The sequence below is a fragment of the Orcinus orca genome, chromosome 15 (assembly GCF_937001465.1).
Source record: "Orcinus orca chromosome 15, mOrcOrc1.1, whole genome shotgun sequence".
Taxonomy (NCBI): Eukaryota; Metazoa; Chordata; class Mammalia; order Artiodactyla; family Delphinidae; genus Orcinus; species Orcinus orca.
In genome coordinates this window covers 41,823,790-41,837,832 of record NC_064573.1, presented here as the reverse complement: position 1 = coordinate 41,837,832, position 14,043 = coordinate 41,823,790, and the positions used below count along the sequence as shown (strand labels likewise).

The following is a 14,043-nucleotide window of genomic DNA, read 5'->3' as shown; positions in this document are numbered from 1 at the left end:
TCAAAACGCAGAGAAGTAAAGAGTAAAAAAGACGAGGAGCAAGGAACTCAACGTTTAGAAGCACCCAGAGAAAGCCATTATTTGTTACTAGTATACTTTAGCTATATTCAAAGCTAAATCTGCTCTGTGAGCAGCTGAGAACTTTACAGCACTCCCCATGACTAAATATATATATGTCAAATCTAATACAAAACCCTCAGAATGTAACTTTTACTAACATTACCCACTCGCAAATTAGGGGCTGCCTTTCATTTTAAGTTAGAGGTGTGATTCAGTTTAGCTGTTGATTCTTTTTACATTTCTAGCACAGAAAATTTTCTTTGGCTGCTTCAAAAAATATGGAATTTATCAACAGCCTTAAATATTTTCAAACCTGTTAATCTAGTAACTCATCTTATGGAAATTTATCCTAATCAAAAAGCTTTATTTGTTACAACATTATTTATAGAAGCAGAAAGTTTTCAAAACATACAAATGCAGATTAATCATGACAATGATAATGATGATTAAATAACAAGATATAAAAATAACCATTGTGAAGCAATTAAAAATGTCTCTTTGGGAAAACTGCTATCACATCAAACCTTTAGTATAAGTTGTTAAAAAATATATCGCAGTATGAGAATGCGCATGGAGGAAATGTAATTCAGCAGAAAATTGCCTGTACAAATATTTCTCTATTTACACACTTGAAGAAGATTTATTAAGGTCAACAAACATATTTCTCATGAAAGCCTGGTATCCATATTGATCTCTAATGATTAATACTATGTCATAGGTGTTCTTCAAAAAGCCAAAATGATGAACTGAGAACCATTTTAAGTGTCCTTGTCCTAATTCTGGCACAATAATTTAAAACTTTAGAAACTTCTATCTAATAAACTTGCTTAAAATCACAGAATTATCTTTTGGTAGGAGGACAAAGTGTCTATGAATATTTTTCTTTGGTGGAGATACCTTTGAAAAGATGGTTACAATTCTTTTTGATATCTTAACACTAATAGGAAAATCTAATCCTCAAGTGATTAATTTGAAGTTTGATACATGTTCTAAAGGAGGCATGAGAAGAAATCATTTTGAGTTTTTTTGTTTGTTGTTTGACTTAAGCACATTCTGATACCTGAGATATTCTACTTCTCTATTACATTTCTTTCAAGACCCAGATGACTATTATAAATGTTGAATTTGAGAGGAGTGCTACAAAAGTTGTGGAATTTGTTTAAAACTTATTTAATGGTACTTAATTGGGGATATATTTGGTACTTTATGCTTTGCTCATTGTGTAATGTACAGTTTTATTTCCAAACAATTGTATTTTCAATTTCTGTATGACACCAGTTGTTACTGTTTTATATGCCATAATTAGAGTAGATACTAAGAAACTAAACTGTGTATTTAGGCCAATGAATCTTCAAAACATTGTTACATCAGTCATGATACTTTACATTATCATTTCTCAGTAATGAATGTATAGAAGGATTTACCAATTCACTACCTATTCCTGAAAGTCAGTGACCTTCAGATGTGCATCGAAGTTTAAGTTTTTTAATTTTAAATAATGTATTCTGCTGACACTGAAAATGTTTTTTTATGTTTAACTGTGGTTCCACCTCACAACTCTGACTGGTTTAATTTTAACCAATGGTATTATAACATGCAAATGAAGCAAACAGTGAATGATAATTATTGGTGGATATGTGTCCAGGTGAAATAATGCTACCACTACTGGAGTTGAACAGCAAGCAGTAGAAGATATTAAATAAAGGCACAAAAGTTGGAGTTGGCAATATAATAAAAGGGTGAGAAGAAAGAAGGAACTAATAACAGAAGTAGATGGTTTTTACATGCTTTTAAATTCAATCCAGCTAAATCTTATCAGTAGAGTCTTCCTACTTAAGGTCTTGACTAAACGCAAACTTACACAAAAAGTTTGTTTCTAAAACCATTAAAGAAAAATTTGACTGTAATCTCTATAGGTTAAAATAACTGCACTCTGAGTTGATTTACAATATTATTTTATTCATTCATTCATTCTCATTTTCATTCAGTTGCTTATTCAAAACTTTTAATTTAGTAACTACTGTATGCCAAGATTTAAGATGTAATGGTGAAACTCAAGAATTTGTGGTCTTATGGGAAAGATTTACATTTAAAAATCATAGAAATATATAATCAGAGTATAGAATTTACAATCTTTTGCATTTTTTTCTGTTTTCCATATGCATTAAACTCATTCCAAAGGTCTGAATAAACACTTTCTCAAAGCCAGATTTATTGGTATGTATTCAATTCCCATTATTAATGATTATTAAGATGAAACATTGGGAATATGGATTGATAAAGAGAAGAGAGGTTGAATGTCTGTTAATAGTTTCCATGTTGCCTAGAATTTAGTAAAGAAAATACTTAGCTTGAGGAGGGTTTGTTCTCTGTTATCTCAAATTATTAGTTAAACTTTGATGTTTGGGGGTATATTCAGCTTATCACCCCAATATTTTATTAGGAAATAAAGATTATGTTTATAAAGGGTGAACAAAAATTACTTATAAATTCCATGAGGGCTGACACCATCATTTTGTTTACCTGTAAGATATATTGTACAAAGCAGAGCTGACATTAGTGGGTATCCAAGTTTTTAGTAAATGAATGAATGAATACACAGAATAAACAGTTAGGAAATGTATGCAATTATCGCTTTAGAACTACACATTTTATTGGCCCACTTCCGTGGAACAACTTACTGATGATATTACAATGACGCACATTTATTTGTATTATTTGATACTATACTACTTCAGAGGTGAAGATTTTAAGGATGTATATAAAAAGAATTCATACAATATGTTTTTCAATTGAGTATTTGGACATTATTCTAAGGATATACCACATTGTCCAGACTGAGCAAGAGTTCTTTCTCTGGGTGCATCATTGATTTTCACAAGGCACGTGACTCCCTTGAAACTGTACACAGTGGGTTTCTTTTTGAATTACCTAATTAGCCCATGATCCTAAAAGTAATGAGAAACCATTGCTAAAGCAAGACCTGGCCTCTTCTGTCACCAAAAATGCTGAAAGATGAAGGCAGATTGCGACCCCAAGATATCAAAATAGTAGTTTTCCCTTTTTTTTCCACTTGACCTTTATTATTCTTTAAGCCATATATTTCATCTAGGATATTCCCTCCACTTTCTCTATTTTCAGCTTCTTTTTCTCACTCTTCCCCTTCTCCTTTACCTCTCCCACTGGGTCAGTGGGGAATAGGGAATTATAATGAGAAATGAGTTCTTTTTGGACAAATATAGACCATATATCATCTACTTATGTTTCACCTTGTGATATATAGACAAGAACTTAGAAATAAGGCTGAATTTGAATGTTAATTTATGCATTCCACACATAATGGAATGGCTACTGTCCTAGTTATTATAATTACAGACAGGGAAGGAAAGTCAATGAGAAGTCAGGTGAGGCAACTTGTATTTTCCAAAAATGGCCACAGAAATATTTTCATTCCCACATGTTCTTCCAGAACCTGTCACTCCCTATCAAGAACAGTCTATATCTCCTTCCCTTGAACCTGGAGAGACTTGTGGCTTCTCCAGCCAATAGAGTATGGTGGAAATATTGCTGTGTGATTTCCCAGGCTAGTTTATTTAAAAGAGCTAATTTATTGAAAAAGCTAGTTTATTAAAAAAAAAAAAAGCATACAGTTTCTGCCTGGCTCTCTCCTTGGGGACATTTACACTTGGACCAGCCACTATGTTGTGAGGAATTCAGGCCACATGGAGAGGTTATTGGTGTTGTAGCTGTTCCAGTAAACAACCCTAGCTCAGGTCTCAGATAACAGCATCAACTGTGAGTAAATGAGTCATCTGAAGATGATTCCAATGCTTAGTCTTCAAGTCATCCAGATGATGGTTTAGAGTGTGTGAGAAGAGACAAGCTGGCCCTGCTATGTCCTGTCCAAATTCCTGACACATAGGATCCTGTGCCATGAAGTTTTGGGGTATTTGTTATGCACCCATAGCAACCGAAACACCAGGCATCTTGTGCAAGGTTACAAACATATTAAGTGGAGGACCTGGCTTTGTACCCAGGCCTACTGGCTCCAGATCCCATACTCTGCACCATCCAGTATACCTCCTTCATAAACATAAGCCAGCATTCTCTAACTCTACACAATGCCATCTTTATAAAACCTAACGACATTAAACAATCAGATCAAATAACACAATTACCTTGTTCTGAGCCTATTTCCACCAACCTCTTTTCATAAATCTGGCTAACACATAGCTTGTTGACATAGATACATTGGACTGCTGAAGGAAATTAGAACTTGGTCCCCTTGGTAGCTACTTTTCATTGTAAGTCAATATGGGTATGCTGGTTACCTATAACCAGTCTTGGGTTTTTGATCTACATAATTCCATATTCCGTGATTTGATTAGGCCTGATATATTCACTGGCAAGACCGTGTGTCAAGTGCATAGACCTTTACAGCTGAGGCCTGCACAACTCTGGACTACAGTTGATTGCAACAGAGTAATGCTACATGTTGAGACCTCTGGAGGTCCAGCCAGATACACTTACTTTGGAGAAAGCCTAAATCCATTTGAACTTTTTTTTTTTTTTTTTTGAGTAAAGGGTGGAGGGGATCATTTGTTTTTAATTTAAGAAGGACTAATGGCAAAGGAGAGTACAAGAAAAAAACTTGATCTAAACATTCTAGAGAGATGGTTATGACCAAAATATTTGCATGGTACATGTAGGTGTAGAAAACCTACACAGCTATTTACAAATGTTTTAGTGTTATTAAAATAGTCCTAGTGCCGGGCTTCCCTGGTGGCGCAGTGGTTGAGAGTCCGCCTGCCGATGCAGGGGACACGGGTTCGTGCCCCGGTCCAGGAGGATCCCACGTGCCGCGGAGCGGCTGGGCCCGTGAGCCATGGCCACTGAGCCTGTGCGTCTGGAGCCTGTGCTCCGCAATGGGAGAGGCCACAACAGTGAGAGGCCCGCGTACCTCAAACAACAACAACAAAAAACAAACAAAAAATAGTCCTAGTGCCTATGACTAAATTTATAATGTCATCTATACCCTCAGTTACTCTTAATACAGGCATTTGGATCCAGTTCACTGGGCAGATGGGCTAGGTCCTTCTCTCAATTATGCATTCATCGTAAGAGAGTTGTCATCTTCTGACCCAGTTCTAATTCTAACTGTCTGATCCTAATGTGATTATGTGTGGCAGTCTCAGATGATCTTTTCTGATGATCTGTCTGTCATCTCCTGATTCTTGGTTGTTAATAGTCTTCTGCAGACAGCTCCTTGCTTTCTTTCATCTTGCCAGGGCTCTGCTGGCTGTTGCTGCCGTGTCTGTGTCCTTACACCGACTGCACCACACTCACTCTAGTCCCACGGTTCGAAAGAATTGACTTGCTGCCAGAACTACCGAAAGCAAAAGTTGTATTGCTGATATTTATTGATCAATGTTACTCTAGAGCATCCTCACTTCTAGCTTTCATTCATTTATTCATTTGCTCAATCATTTGTTTAGCAAACCGTTAGTAGGTTTACCATGTATGTCCAACTCTATAATTACTCCAGGGATTAAAGAGAAGGCTGGATGTGAACTCTTTTCACCAGGGATTACAGGCTAGACCGGGAGGAGGCAGAGTGGAACCAAGTCCATTCCAGGTATTTCTTTTCTTTTTTTTTTTTTTTGCGGTACGTGGGCCTCTCACTCTTGTGGCCTCTCCTGTTTCGCAGCACAGGCTCCGGACGCACAGGCTCAGCGGCCATGGCTCACGGGCCCAGCCGCTCCGCGGCATGTGGGATCTTCCCGGACCGGGGCATGAACCCGTGTCCCCTGCATCGGCAGGCGGACTCTCAACCACTGCGCCACCAGGGAAGCCCCTCGAGGTATTTCTTGAAGTACCCTGAATTGATTCTACCAGGTGGGGAAAACGGGGTCAGAAAAGGCTTCATAGAAGAAATAAACGGTGACCTGAATCTTAGAAGAACCATTTTATTTGGCTGGTGATATAAGCTGTCCTGCCATTTGGGTCAGCATATATTTGAGAAACTGGATGAGTCAATTGAGAACAATGTTTTGTTGGCCCCTTTAGGACTATTAGATTATTGTTTCCTATGACTTGTGAATTAGACTTTCATAGATCATGTTAAATGTTCTGTTATCTCTTGACTTTAAAATGATACAATGTAAATAGTGAAATGTGCCCATATATTTAGTATCTTACTGATGCACAGCATCATACATAACACTCCAAGCACCAGTGTTTCAGTAGCATGTGATCCTGTACAGATGCTCATGCCTTACACCATTGATATCATACCACCCAATCTCCACAGTCCCCACATTTGCTTTTGGTACATCTCTGCCAGTTAAGGGCACTGGATTGGTAGTGTTGTATGCAGTGATGTTTTGATGTTATTAAAGCAGGCATCAGTACTGAGACTGATTCACAGAATGTGCAGGGGACAGACTTTAGAATAAATGAGACATGGAGGTTCCAAGTCTCTTTGTGAACACTACTGCTTCAAAAGCATTCTCTTTGATTTGCGGGAATTAGCGTGGTGAACACAAATGCTTAAAATACATGCTAATTCTCTAACAATATAACAGACACGGAGAAAACGCATACTTTTCAGATGCATCACCTACTGTGTGCATGGAGGCATTACTGTATTGCTGCTCCCTTAAAATCTATACACCAATTACTACAGAAAACGAGAGCTCTCCCGGTGTTTCCAAGGAGTAAGTCTGTGAGAATGATATGTGTCGATACCCTGGAGTCTCAAAGGAGCACATAACTGTTTTAACTCTCCCAGGACCCACTTCCTTGTCTGTGCTGCCATGGAAACCAGTCTCTTGTCCAACTCGAGTTCTCCGATAATTAGTCTTGAACATTCTTGATTTTTAAATGCATAAATCAGTCCTCTGCATCAAGGTTGTAACATGCCTCAAACTCTACATATTATCATGTTTGACAAAATGCTCTCTATTCACTAATTTATTAGCAACTGGTATACACAAAGCACTGTGGGGGACACTGTGAGAGTTCAAAGAGCACCTTTAGGACATTGATAAAAACCTGCCACCTTGTCACTGCTAGACAGACACCAGCGGATGCTCTGCTTAGGTCCTCCACCTCAGCGCCCACGTAAGCGACCACACACAGGACCCCTTGTCTGAGCTCCCTGACGGGCTTACACATTTGGCTATGGCTGGTTTACTCAACAGTTTACTAATGGACACTATAGCATTGCCTCTCAGAACTCAGAAAACATCCACTGGGAATTTATGAGTACTTGGTATTAGCCCTGCTTTTCCTTATTATGTTTTGACTCTGTCCAGTGTATATATTTGACCAGGAATTATTGACACCAGCATGAAAAACGACACAATTTCAGGGCCAAAGGAGCTTGCAATCAGATAGGGGACTTGAGGCATTCCCAAAGCTAACTACATTAGATTACATTAAACATGAAGAAGGATGGAAGACATATCCAAACTATGAGACTAGCTCCATGAGAGAGCAGCCCAGTGAAAGTGAGGGGCAAAGCTTCAAGGAAGAGTCAGTTTTTGAATAGATTCTAAAGATATTTCATACACAAAGTGTTGTATATGTTCTTGGCAGGGAAAAATCTGGCTTGGAAACATAGATGCTTGTTAAATATTAAAAAGCACCTGATTAATATGGGTTTGTGGGGGGTTTTTTGTTTGTTTTTTTCTAAAGGAAGATTTACCTCCATGTTGCCTGTAGCTCCTACAGCTACTCAATGGCTTTAGGGATCGCTAAAGATGGATGCCACTTACATTAGCTATTAAATTTTTATTTGATCCAATTTTCTTCAATATAATTCAAAGTCCCCTCAAAGTATTTGGTATAAGTGATTAGAGAAACAAATTATATAATGAGAAAAAGAGAGTAAAAATCGGTGTAATGTAATCTATATCCCCAATATATTTTTCCAAGTTAAAATACACGATTTAAACAAAAACATGTATGTCCTCAGTAAGTGACAGTCACAGTACTAATAATTACCCTAAACTTTCTTTTTACTTGATTAAATAAACTTTAAAAATTTAATCCTGAATATATATGAATTTAATAATGTGTCTTCTAATATTGTTTAAGATTGTTAAACAGAAACATATTTGCATACTATTTCCTTTTTAAACATCCCTACACATTATTATAATTTAACTCTATTTCAATTGTCAATATTTTAAAATACATTTTTAACATCTGCTACTCTTTTCACCATTTCATATGAAAGACTGAACAACCTCCTCTACGTGGGCACCTCTTGATGTGAATGGTTTAAGTTTAGAAAGGTTTCCTATTTACTCACATTTTAATGATATACATTTCTACTTCACTGGTGGAAAAGGCTGATCAGTCACAGAAAGGTCAGTTAACACTAAATAGACCCTTTCTTTATGTAATTACAAAGAATAATATCTTTGTGCTGAGGGCACTGCACGTGGAGTGGGTGATGCAGAGAATTAATGTGCTGCCTTGTTGGCCCATGGGATAGAGATTCCAATACAGTAACCACAACTTATTCTAATTATGCAGCTTTAAAAGGTTATCAGCAAAAAGAGTCAAGGAATTATCAGCTAACTTTATCATAAAGTGATAATGTACTACATAAATGCAGAAACTATAAGAACAGTACCTTGAAACTTTATTATAAATGAGAGGAAGACTGATCTAAGAGGTTGAAGGACGTATATTATGGCATAAATTGAGTAAGCTCATTGAGAAACTAAAATACATGCTATTTCATAATTTCTTATTGGTGTAGTCAGGTAACCTGATCTCACCTGATATTTGTAGAAAATGTTTAATCTTGAAAATTCCTTTTTATATTTAATGCCAATTTCTTTGCCACACTCATGTTATGGTATAAATTCTGGTAGAATTTAAATATTTCTTTAAAAAATCTATTTGTTATAAAATGATGCATGCTGATTATAGTACATGCAAATAAAAGAGAGGTACATGAAGTAGAAAATTAAAGCCCCTCATTGCAGTAACCACAGTCAGTTTTATACCCCAGAGATAGTATTAACAATTTGGTGCAAGTCCTTAAGGAATAGAAAATTTTTAAAAATTCTTACATGGACAATGAGAAAATGGAGGCCAGGAAAGTCAATTTCTTGTCCAAGGCTGCTTAAGAAGAAAGCAGCAATAAGGTGAGGGCCCAATCTGATTTCAGCCTAACTACCATCTTGGGACTACATCACTTCCTAATCGTGAATGTGAATTACAGGGCCCTTAAGATTCCAGATTGATATGTGTAAATGCTTTCATTTCTGAATACTCTATAGAATTACATCAGTCTTTCAAAAGAAACTGTATTCTCATAGAAAAAGCATCCTTTAAAATAAGAAAAATGCGCCTCAGTGTCTTTTCCTTGGGAATACAGAGTCCGAAAACATTAGACTCATTGACCCAGAGGTGCCAGATATGAAACGTACAGCAAATAATTTGCAGTCTAATAAAATATCCTATGGATAGAATTATCACCAATGTTTTTTTCTCTTTTGTTCCTCTCAGATATTCCTCTTACTGAGAAATAAAAGATCATGAGCATCTCTAACCACCTGATGTGGTCCACACTGGGGCGCTTTCCAAACCTTGTAAAGATTCTCGAGTAGAAATAGGATTTAAAATACCTAAGGCAATTTTCTATAGAGGCTCATCTTTAGACATATCTAATTCCCCAGATAACTACATCCCAGTATGGGAAAAATCATATAGAACAGGGATCATGAAACTATGGCTGTCTGGCTGAATCCAGCCCACTACCTGCTTTTGTAAATAAAAGTTACTGGAGCACCGTCACACCCATTAGTTTATACACTGTCTAAGGTTGTTTCTGCACTGCAGTGGCAGAGTTAAATAGCTGCAATACAGGCTAAGTGGACCCCAAAGCCTAAACTCTTTATTGTCTTTCCCTTTACACAAAATGTTTGCTGACCCCTGCTTTAGATCCTAAATTAATATATAAGTATCATGCAAAACAAAGTTCCAATTTAGACCTCTCATTTAAGATCTACTTGGGCGCTTCCCTGGCGGCGCAGTGGTTGAGAGTCCGCCTGCCGATGCAGGGGACACGGGTTCGTGCCCCGGTCCGGGAAGATCCCACATGCCGCGGAGCGGCTGGGCCCATGAGCCGTGGCCGCTGAGCCTGCGCGTCTGGAGCCTGTGCTCCGCAACGGGAGAGGCCACAACAGAGAGAGGCCCGCGTACCGCAAAAAAACAAACAAACAAACAAAAAACATCTACTTGGGCTGTACTTATGATCCCGCATAAAGAAAGACTGCTGGAAAGCATTTTCTTTATTTTTCCAGCAGAGGCACGCACTAAGGAGACAGCCAATATTAATACCATCTCCAAGACCTTAAAAAAATAATGAGATGCTCGTAAGCTTTTTGAGTACTCTCAAAACAGAGTAACTTTGCAGAGAGTTGTCAGATCTATTAAGACACCATAAACAATGCCCAGATTTATTTACCCTACACTTTCTTTAATTAAATGTGGTTCATTCAGCTCTTGCATTATAGGAAGCTAGAGGTCTGTTAATTTTTCCACTCCTGCAACTTCTGTTTTGGGGGTCCGGGATTAACTTTATGTTGCCAAGTGGAAGTTTAATTTTGTAGGGGACATTCTTTTGCACAATGGCTACGTAAAATGTGGTAGTCACCTACCATGAAAGACTGTAAAGTGATTAAAAGAAATACACTAGATATACAACATAGCAACACAGTGATCTTTAAAATATGGTGCTCAGTGGAGAAGACGCAGAATGATAAATATTGCATAACTCAGCTCATGAGGGAAAGTACCAATGGGAGTCAGAGAGAAACAGGAATTTGGAATTAAGGGTGGAGGGAAAAAATAAATTAAGAGTTAACACCTTGAGGATATGTAAATTCTATATAGTCAGCAATGACACTCTTAAAATAATTAAGTGGTTGGGTTCTTAGATCTTCCAGGTTTTTCCAGGGGGTTAATGAAAAACCCTTAAAATAAGATAAATCAAACATCAAACAACTCTGGAAATGTATCTCTGCAACAATAGGTTCCCCAGGGGCCACAACCCTAAGATTTATTCTGTACATCATCTAGTCATGGCCAAAGTAAATGAAGGCATAAAGAAATATGTCATTATAATTATGTACCAAATTCATGGTTTCTCTCTATGCCTTCTTTTTCTCTTTTCATTTTTGCTTTTCCTCAACGTATTTATTCCTCTTTTCTTCTTTCTGCTTCCTCCTTGTTACCTTTGTGAAGCATGAAATCGTTCAACTGTCTAAGGTCTTCTTGTTATCACACTTCCCTTCTGAAGACACCATCTTCCCTTCCCATCCTTTCCTCAACTTACTATTCTTTCAAAGCCACTTCTTTCTTTCTGCATTATGGTATGGAAACAGAAGTGTCTCGAAGAAAAATGTTTGGGAAATTCTGAGTGACTTACTTATTTTTTCCCACAAAGTAAGACAGTTTATGAAAATCCAATACAATAGAAGAGAGTGAGATGTATATGTGTAATTCATTTTATGGCTGCCTTTTTATCTTTGATTTGTCTAGATACTAATTTGGATAGTGGTGGTGAAAAAGTGAATGAAACTTAAAACTGTTGTTCTATCTGGAAAGGTTGGTTAGAGATATTTTAGGTTTTTGTATCAATATGCCATGTCAGCCTAGCAGGAAGGTACAAGAGCATCAATGTGATAATTTTGCATAAGTAAGTAAAGTATATGACAAATACAATTATATACTTATACACACAGAGAGATACACATAGTTTTATAGTTTTAATCTTTTGACAGATATTAAAAAGCCAGAGAATGAAAAAAATGTAGAACAAGCTGAAATCTCTTTAGAAGTGACGCAGGACACAGAAACAATAAACCTGGCATTTGTAATAAAGTATTTGTTATTGGGAAGTAATTCCTAGTTCATTAATAGTAAATACTGTATATATGTACTGTTATGTGGTGAAATGTGTGAAGATTAGCATTTGCAACTTTTCTTGGAAAACTGGCACAGGTAAGGCACAGTCAGTACTATATAGTATATTATATACCATGTATATCTCTGTCACTGCAATCACCATGTTTTATTATAGTTATTATATTTGTATTAATTTCATCATTTCTATGAACTTTCTACGCCTTATTAATTTTTTTTTTGGCTGCGCCGCACAGCTTGTGGGATTTTCGTTCCCTGACCAGGGATGGAACCGGTGCCTCCTGTAGTGGAAGCTCGGAGTCTGAACCACTGGACTGCCAGGGAAGTCCCAATGCCTTATTAATTTTTGCCCCAGTGCTTTTGGTACACAGTAGTCTCTCAGTCAACATTATTGAATGAATGAATAAATGAGTGAAATTGCATAATACTCATGTCTTGTTGCACACAAGAGGTACCGACACAGAAAAAAATGGGTGGACTGAACATTGATGGCTTTTATTTTTACTGAAGTATCTACTTCTGCCAACTATTCCTTTATGAGTGGGCTTTTCAGAGTATTATACATGGATGGCATTTTATGTGTTTTTTATTCTGTAGATGAACATTCACAATTAATTTTTACAACATAAAAACAAAGGAATTTACCCATTTACATATTGACTGAGAAAAATAATAAGGTTTCCAGTTCTTTTAATCCTAGTTTGCAAAAGCATTTCACTGTATAATCTCTCAGTGTTGTATTCCAGTTTACTTGTAGGTTTTCCTTGGAAGACTAACAGAAATCTAAACTACCTGCTTTGCTGCCTTTATACACTTTGCTAAGCTGTGTTCTCACAACTCAGGAGATTAAAATTAAAAAAGTAGTAAAACAGTTTCACACGAAATAACTACAGAGAGGATCTTCATGGTTGCAAACTGATATGAGCAATTTACAAGAACTGAAAAAGAACAAAAGCAGCATTCACATTACCTTACCCCAAACTGTTTTGAACAAAGCAATAATAAATTTCCTGTGTTGGGCTTCCCTGGTGGCACAGTGGTTGAGAGTCCGCCTGCCGATGCAGGGGACATGGGTTCGTGCCCCGGTCCGGGAAGATTCCACATGCCGCGGAGCGGCTGGGCCCGTGAGCCATGGCCGCTGAGCCTGCGCGTCCGGAGCCTGTGCTCCGCAACGGGAGAGGCCACAACAGAGAGAGGCCCGCGTACCGCAAAAAAAAAAAAAAAAAAAAAAGTCCTGTGTATTTCAATTACTTAAATATGAAAGAGTGAAACATGTTTTAAATCGATACAACACTTTATATACCTCACTCTCTTCAGATGAGATAGGCAAGGCTACTCAGTTTCGTAGGATTCATCCTTACTTTGTCCCAGGTCATAACAAGTGCCATTCCCTAACCCTATACGCTTGCCAATGCCAGATCAACTTTTCTTCCTCATGAAAGTTTCTTTCTTTCAATTTTTTTTTTTCCAAAAAGGAGAAAAGGAAAAATGGAAGGAAGGAAAGAAGGAAGGAAGAGCAAGCCTCCTGGAATCAGATGCTACATCCACTCCAGAAATCTTCAGTGGTAAATCTTCAGTTGTTACCTTTCTTTGATCTCAGAGTAATGACTGACCTGAGGATAGCCCTTATGTGGAAACCTGTTCATATGCAGTTACGTACTGAAATTTAGAACCACTCAAATGGAGAAGCTCATGAACGTGATTTTGAATAAAATGATACTCATGGAAGCTATCTGAAGTCCACGCAGGGCTCCATTCTTCCAGGCATCTGTGATCAAATCAGCCCTTCAGAAGGCGTCTCCTTGGGGGTTCATGGATAACTATTACAGCTCCAATTCCGGGAATTTATGAATATGCTACTCCTCGTAGCAGAGGGGACTTTGCAGATGTGAGTAAAGATACAGATCTTGAGATGAAAAGATTATTCTGGATTATATAGGTGTGACTCTCTAATCACATGAATTCTTCAAAGTGGAAAATCTTTTCCTGACTGAAGTTCAGAGGACGTGAAGGAAGAAGCAGGAGAAATTTGAA

At 37.4% G+C, this 14,043-nt stretch overlaps 1 protein-coding gene across 1 annotated transcript in view; it reads right to left on the bottom strand.

Moving 5' to 3' along the window:
• CCDC178 (coiled-coil domain containing 178) overlaps nt 1–14,043 on the bottom strand; it is a 366,636-nt gene that overhangs the window by 131,388 nt on the left and 221,205 nt on the right. The window lies entirely within an intron of this gene.